At 47.2% G+C, this 8,091-nt stretch overlaps 1 protein-coding gene across 4 annotated transcripts in view; it reads right to left on the minus strand.

Annotated features, from left to right (window-relative positions):
• Positions 1-8,091, minus strand: part of ALG1L1P (ALG1 chitobiosyldiphosphodolichol beta-mannosyltransferase like) — a 62,497-nt gene that overhangs the window by 27,221 nt on the left and 27,185 nt on the right. The window lies entirely within an intron of this gene.

Below are 8,091 nucleotides of genomic sequence, written 5' to 3' on the forward strand. Positions count from 1 at the left end.
CCAAGGCCGCCTCACCCTTCGGGCCAGAGATGCTTTGCCGGACTAGCTCGAGGCCTTCTCCAGACAGGGCCAGGCTGTTTGCCGTTGGAAATTGAGGCTCAGCCTGAGGCGGGAGCCCCTGCAGTGCAGTGATCAGGCAGAGGCCCGCCACGCCAGGAGGAGAGATGAACCCGGCATCTTCCTGCCACCCCACCATGCCCTCTCCCACTGGTGTCACAGTGCCCCCACCTGCGTGTGCTGCCTGTGGTGTGCATGCCCTGGGAAGGGAACACAGCCCCTGAGGGCCGGGAGCTTGCTAGGTGTCCCTCAGCGTCTGTGTCTCTAAATTGCCAGTACTGTCCTTCCATCTCTGAGTCTCCGTGCACGATTGTCCCAGCTGTGCCACCTTTGTAGAGTGCGTGAGCATGGTGTATGCACCCTGTGAGTGCATGCTTGTGTGCAAGAGTGGGTGTGAGAGTGAGTGGTGTGCTGGGCATGAAGGATCTGTGGGGGTGGTTGCTGCAGGCCTTGCTCTTCACAGGCCCCACCCCTTTGGCCAAGATGCAATTCTTGCCCTCAGGCAGAATCGCCCAGTGGTGAATGGTGAAGGTGTGGGTTTCAGTCCAGCCCCTCTCTCTGGCAGTCAGGTGGTACTGGTGTCCACCTCCAGGGCCCCCAAGCTACAGGGGGAACACAGGCCCATCTGGTGGGTCAGGAGCTGCAGGGGGCCCGGAGGCTCCCACATTACTCTCAGGACTCTGCCTCCGCCACCCCCGTGGGCACACACTGAAGGGTTGCCCGCAGGGTCTCCAGATGAGGGGGAGCCTGCAGGATGGGCAGCACCTTCTCCTGGCTTCCCCACAATCCCCTGCAGCATCCTGTCTGGCTGTTGACCTAGATGCAGTCGGGCAGACCTCACACTACAAAGCTGTCCCTGGGCCCATTCCCGCTCCTTCCACGCCCCCCATCTGTGGTCAGGGGTTGCCACCCCCTCAGGCCCTGGTCTGGAGGGAGCCCCACTCAAGTCTTCTGGAGTCCGAGGCATGCCACTGGCCCAAAAGGGAGGGGGTATTTTATGGGGGTGCTCTGACTCTCCAGACCTCAGGGGAACTGGGTGGGCTGCAGCCAGAGGCCCTCCAGAGAGCAGCTTTGGCCACCTGAACCCCTGCATTGTGACCAGAGGTCCTGGCCGCGCAGGCCTGATCTCGCCCAGCTGGGCCACCGCAGGTGTCAGGAAGTGGGTGTTCCTGGCTTCCAGGCCAGGCAGCTGCTGACCTCCGGCCCCCAGCACTTGCTCATGAGGACCCCACTCCCTCGGGCTCTCCTGGGTCCTGACCAGGCTCTGGTGCAGCATTTGCTCTGGGCCCTGGGCCCCCTCACTCCCTGTTCATCCAGGCCCCTTCCTCCGGTGCTCACATGGGGCCTCCATCCCAGAAGTGCAGGGGTTATTTTTCTGATTAAAGAAAATAAAAAGTGCCATGGCACCATTTTTTATAACAAAAAAATTAGAGTTATAAATAAATAAGTACAATTTGCAAGCCATTTGATTACATCCCTGTACTTTACCAAGATTCCCTAAGGAGGTACTTACACCACTTATTACATCATTAAATATTTAAATAAAAACTCATTGAAGTGAATCGTGGAACAGAAAGGCATTTATGAAGCACATGTTTGATGCAGCAGCAGGCTCTAGACGTAGGGAGCACATAGAATATTTGCTCCCTGCAGACGAGGCATAGCATAACGCAGCAAGGGGCTTTGAAGGGACGGAATACAGGTTTCAAGGTAGGAAGCCAGTAGAGAAATCCCCAGTTTTACTTAGAGTCCCTTATGCAGCATTTTATTGTAATTTTCATTGGCAAACATTGATTGAGCACAACATTATGTGAAGAGAGTGGAAATGTTGTATTAAATAGCCCTGACCCACAGGAGTTCGCAACATGGTTAGAAACCATGAAAATACTGGATGTAAGTGGATCACAGCAATATCAAGGCGTACATGCTGAATGACAGAGGAGTAGTCCCAACTGTAAGTTTTGTATGAGAACCAAGAGGAGAAAATCCTCAAGTGACTGAGCATCATTGAGGATCCAGCAGGAAGCAGATGGCACACACTAGAGAGTTTAAGGAAATATTTACTGAAGAATGGGCAGAGTTGAGTGAACCAAACATAGTGGTGAACTTAGGGACTAGCAATTGTGGGAAGCTGTTACCACCCCTAGACCTGAAAGGGCAAGGGAGGAAATGATGTTATTGGAGCCAATGAGAACTGGTTCCATGGAAAATGGGGTGCTAGACCGTAGCTGAGGCTATGGAGGCAAGGCAAGAAGCTCAGTTTGGGAGTTGGGAAATAAATACCCAATGTCTGATCACCTGCTGATACCTCCAATAGGCCAAATCCAGCTACTAGAGAGAAAGGAAGCCCAGGCGACACAATTCTGGTGCAGACACCAGGTTAGAGAAGACTGCAGAGTGGACCTAGCGGGACAAATGGAGGCTAGCCCAGCACACAGGCTGGAGGGCTTGCTATCCAGCAAGGCTTTAAGAGAAAGGGAAGATATATTGGCATAGAAAAGGAAGGGGGAGATCATCTTAAGCAGAAGTAGACATGTGCATATAGGAAATGGGAAATAATGTTTTTCCAGTGAGGAGGCAATATGCGCACAGTGCATTTTCTTAAGAACATTCAGGAAGCTTGGAGGAATTGACATAGGTCAGAGTTTCTTTATCCCAGCACAACTGACATTTGGGGTAGGATAATTATTTGTTTGGGGGACTGTCCTCTCCTTTGTAGGATGTTTAGCAGCAGCCCTGGCCCCTACCCTCCATATGCTAACAGCAGCCCACTCCCACTTGTGATAACCAAAAATGTCATCACACATTGCCATGTGTACCCTAGAAATGCAAAACTACCCCCCAGTTGAGAACCACTGGGAGAGGAAACGGAGGAGACCGTGATCAGAAAACCATTGAAACACAGGGTGAATGTAAGATGCTAAGGGCTTAGATCAGTGTGGAGCAGTGAGACCGGCAAGAAATGGACAAAGGCACGGTGCCTGTATGTGAGAAGCATATGGGCTGTGTGAGGAGAGGCAGAGGGGAATGGCTAAGGGTGATTCTTAGCTTTGTAGTGGGATAAGAGGGAGGAGGATGTCTCCACTGACAGCACTATGAATGTCTGAGGCTGGCCCTGGGGAAGATGATGTGCCCTTTGTGAACTTGTTTGAATGAGGTCCAGGACATTTGGACAAGGGACTGAGTTGAGCAGGGAGGTTGAGACTTTAGGTGTAGATTTGAGTCATCCACGCAGAGAACTAACTGGTAAACTTGTATCCATAGGAGGATAATAGTTCTCATGAAGGGAAGATAGAAAACCAAGTACTGAAGTTTGTTGTTGTTGTTGTTGTTGTTTTTGGTGATGGTGGGCAGCAAGGAGTGTTGTGGATATTTAGAAGATGAATAATGTAGGATAGAAATAGAAGGCTCTGGGGGCAGGAAAACCAGGCAGTTTTCTGAGGGGTGAGAGTGGGCTGAAGTTCAGCTCCTACCCTGCTTGTCAGGCCATATGCCCAAGGGGCTATGTCTGCCTCCTTCTAATGTATGCAAAGGTGCCATAGAGGCTAGGGCAGTCCTGAGGAGAATCAGGGCGGCCACAGAAGACACAGGTGTCAAGAAGGGAGGAACCTTGTCCACACAACTCACCCCACCTCCCAGTGGTAAAATTCTCCTTTTTTTCCCCTCAATCACTCAAGTCCTTAAAGAAGTAGACTTTGATTAGGTAGACATTTTCATTTATGTGGAATTTTGTGGTTTGTTTCTCATAACTGAGTGGTTATAGGAGGTGTTGCTCTCCTAGGTTCTAGAAAAAGACTACACACAGAGGTAGCAGGAAGAGGAGGGGATCCAGAACCACAATGAGTAGCTGTGCCTGTCGTCTCAATGGTTCCAACTCTGAAGAGAGATGACAAACCTTCTCATCATTTTCTCTCACAAAGGGGCATATTGTGGTAGGCAGGATTCTAAGATGGCCTCCAACATTTCCACCCCCTGGTGTATGTGCCCTGTATAATCTCATCATCCCTGTAAGTGTGGGTGAGACCTGTGAATATGAGGAGATATCATCCCTGTAATTAATATTATGTGGCAAAAGAGAACTTTCAGATATAATTAAGGTCCCTAATCAGTTGACTTTGAGTTAGTCAAAAGGGTGGAACTGACCTAATCATCATCAGGTGAGCCTTAAAAAACAGACAAAAGAAACAACAACAGATGCCTCTGCTGGCCTGGAAGAAAGCAAACATCAATAAACTGCCATTCCGGGGCCATGGAACTGCGACGTGAAAGTGGCTTCTAGGAGCTGAGAGCAATCCCTGGCCAAAATCCAGCAAGAAAACAGGGACTTCAGTCCTACATCCCCAAGGAACTGAATTTTGTCAACAACCAATGAATATGGAAGGGGACCCTAAGGCTCATATGAGAGCACAGCCCTAGCCAACACTTGGATTTTAGCTGGGCAAGACCCTTCGCGGAGGACCCAGCTAACCCACCCAGACTCCTGCCCTGTGGAAACTGAGATCAGAAATCTGTCTTGTTTTAAGCTGCTAAGTATGTGGTAATTTGCAATGCAGCAAAAGAAAACAAATGTATATGTGAAAGGAGTTTATGTACACAGGGTTGACTGGCTCCACGGGGAGTCTAACAACCACACCCCACAGCTAAATCACAGAATTGTGCTGAACCTGAGTATGGTGTACCCATCATCACTGCTCAGCCCCAGCCTCACCATGATCCAAGCAGCAGGTGGGACAGGGTCACTCTCGTTTCCTCCTATGAAATGGCACATTTAAGATCTGGGGAAAGTGAGCCACAATATAAGCCACATAGGATAGGGAGAACTGACTTTCTGAGCTCAGAGCTAGTATGAGACAGTTGATATTTATTATAAGGCTGAGATGGTAAGAAGACCGTCAGGATTCCCACTCTCTGGTGCCAGACCTATGGTTACTTGGCCAAATAGAACTTTAGTCCCTAAGATACTGAACATGCAAAGCTGAATGGATACTAAAGTATCATTTTTCAGAAGGGCCTCTTAAAAGAAGGAAGGAAGGGGAAACAAGGTGGAAGGAGAGAAAAAAAGGAGAATTTAATTCAGTAAACAAATATTTATGGTGCCCATTATGTGCACAATTCTGTTCTAGGCTCCCGAAATACATCAGTGACTAAAACAAACAGAATCCCATGCACTCCAGTGAAAAAATATAGAGAAATCAATAAAACAAAAATTTAAAAATACATAGTATGTAATGATTGTAAAGCAAGGGAGGAGTTGAAAGGGATATTGGTGTTCAACTTAAAAGAGTCAGATAAGACTCCCTTAGAAGGTCACATTTGGATACAAAACTAAAGGTGCTAACGAGTGAAGCCTGTGGATACCTGAGGAAATCATGTTCCAGGCAGACAAAATGCAAGTGCACAAGTCTTGAGGCAGGAGAGGGTCTGGCCTTTCTGAGGGATAATAAGATGGCCAGCATGGCTGGAGGGAAGTGAGGAAGGAGAAAAGAGGAAATGATGGGTTCAGAGAGTTTAAGGGCCTGTGGGTTACTTTGACTTTTACTTGCATAATGTGGCAGCCACTGAGAGTTCTAAACAGAGGAATGACATGATCAGTCTTAGGTTTTCAGTAATTTGATTGGGCACCTGTGATGACAGCAGACCATCGGAAGGGAAGGGCGGAAACAGGGAGACAGGTTAGGAAGCCATTGTAGTGGTCCGGGTGAGAGATGAGGTTTGCTTGGACCAAGGTGATGGAAGTGGAGAGAAGTGCTCCAATGCTGAATGACTTATGGAGATACAGCCAATAGCATTTGCTCTGATTGGATTTAAGGTGTGAGAGAAAAAGCAGCCACGGATAATGCCAAGGTTTTTAGCCTGGGCAACTAGAATTTACAGTTGCTATATTTTGCTATGAGGAAGACTGGAGGAGCTGGTTTGGAGAGGAATCTTGCAGTGCAGTTGAGGTGTATTAAGTCTGAGAAGCCTATTAGACATCCAGTGGTGCAGAGTAAACAGTTGGATGTTCTACTGTGGTGTTTAGGGAAGGATTAGGGCTGAAGACATAAATGTAGTATCCAAAACATGAAACTGAATGAGATAAAAAAGAGAGTGCATGTAGATAGAGAAGTCCAAGTGTAAATCCTGGGGCACTCCAAGATTAAAGTGTCAGGGAGAGGAGGAAGAACAAGCAAAAGAACAGCCAATGAGAAAGGAGAAAAACCAAGAGTGTGATGTCCTGGAATACAAGGAAAGAAAGTGTTTCAATCATGTGAAAGTGATTAACAGGATCAAATGCTGCTGATAGGTTGAGCCGAGGCTGAGAGATGATGTTGGATTTAACAGCATGTCACTGGGGACATTGACACAAGTCATTTCGGTGGAGTGATGGGGATGAAAGCCTGGTTCAAGTAGATTAAAAAGAGATTTGGAAGAGAGAAATTAGCGGTGGCAGGTATGAGCAACTCTTTAAAGAACTTGGCAATAAAGGGAAGCAGAGAAATGGGTGAAAGCTGAAGAGGAAAATGATGGGAGAAATTAGAGCATGTTTGTATATTGATGGGAATTATCTAGTAGAACAAGGGAAATGATAAGAAAGGATATTCATTTGTACAAGAAAATAGCAGAAAACAATGTAACCTACTTGATAAAAGATTTTATGTAATAAAAGATTTTATTATAATATTTAAGACAGATTTTTTTACTGAAACATAATAAACACCCATGAACCCACCATCCACCCCAAGAGCTGGACCACTACCAGTAACATCTATGTGCTCCTCCCTCTCTACTCTTACCTCTGTTTTAGAAGAAAGCAACTTTCCTGAATTGTGTTATTATCATTTCCCTGTAAAATTAAATTCTCTTGACTGTATCCTGTTATTTATTGTATCCTGTTATTTATTGACTGATAGATCAAGGATAATCTAACCTATGCCTCTCAACCTAGCCTCCTACAGACAGACATCAAACCACCTCAGTCAGACAGTGCTATGAAATTCCTCCCTTGTGTTTAACCTGCTACTCTAAAATTCTATTTTATTTCATCTTCCATCTCCAGCTGTTAGTGCTTTGTCTGAAAAACCTCTTCTGCACAAAGATCATTATTATTCATTCCTGTCAGTATTATTTACTCTGCATGAAAGCAGGAAGAGATTGGCACACCTTCATCTCATGTGCATACAACACAACAGACCCCAGTGGCCAGAGCATTCTTGTTATCCTGGAAGATGCACCTGCAGCCCTCAAGCCTCCAGCCTCCCCCTCCCAACCTAAGGCACACTCTGTTGGTCAGGTGCCTGTACCAACACCTGGTAGCCCCTCCACAGAGGCCTCAGAAAGGTAGGTGATAGCTAGTGACTAGGTTTCTTTCATCCCCAAATCTTGCCCTGTGGGCAGTGGCCATCCCCAGGCCATCCAGGATTCTCCAGGTGTGCAAGGACCTGCAGGATTTTGACAAATGCCAGCAGAGTGGCCTCTTTACAAATGGATGACAACAGGCTGTGAAAAGCTTTCTGCATGCATAAGCCAAAAATCTAGTGCCCCCACTTGTTCACTAATGCTTAAAATTGCTTTAGGGAGAGACAAAGGATTTCATCTCACAACCAGAGAAAGCTCTGAAGACCCTGGGTGAATTAATTGATTTAGACTAATACACACTGTAGTATAAATGGACTGAAGGATTACATGATGCAATGAGCAGCTTTCAAATGGGTGTGAAGTGACACGGGGTGTAGCGGAGAAAGATGGGGCTTTTCTTGCCTCTTTGGGTGCTTAAAAAGAACAGTCTTGAGGCCAGGTGCGGTGGCTCACACCTGTAATCCCAGTGCTTTGGGTGACCAAGGGGGGGTGGATCACTTGAGCCCAGGGGTTCAAGACCAGCCTGGGCAACATGGCAAAACCCTGTTTATAAAAATATAAAAATTAGCCTGGTGTGGTGGCACACACCTGTAGTCTCAGCTACTTGGGAGGCTGAGGTGGGAGGATTGCTTAGACCTAGGAGATTGAGGCTGCAGTAAGTCATGATTACCCCATTGCATTCCAACCTGGGCAACAGAG

The sequence above is a fragment of the Pan paniscus genome, chromosome 2 (assembly GCF_029289425.2).
Source record: "Pan paniscus chromosome 2, NHGRI_mPanPan1-v2.0_pri, whole genome shotgun sequence".
Classification (NCBI taxonomy): Eukaryota; Metazoa; Chordata; class Mammalia; order Primates; family Hominidae; genus Pan; species Pan paniscus.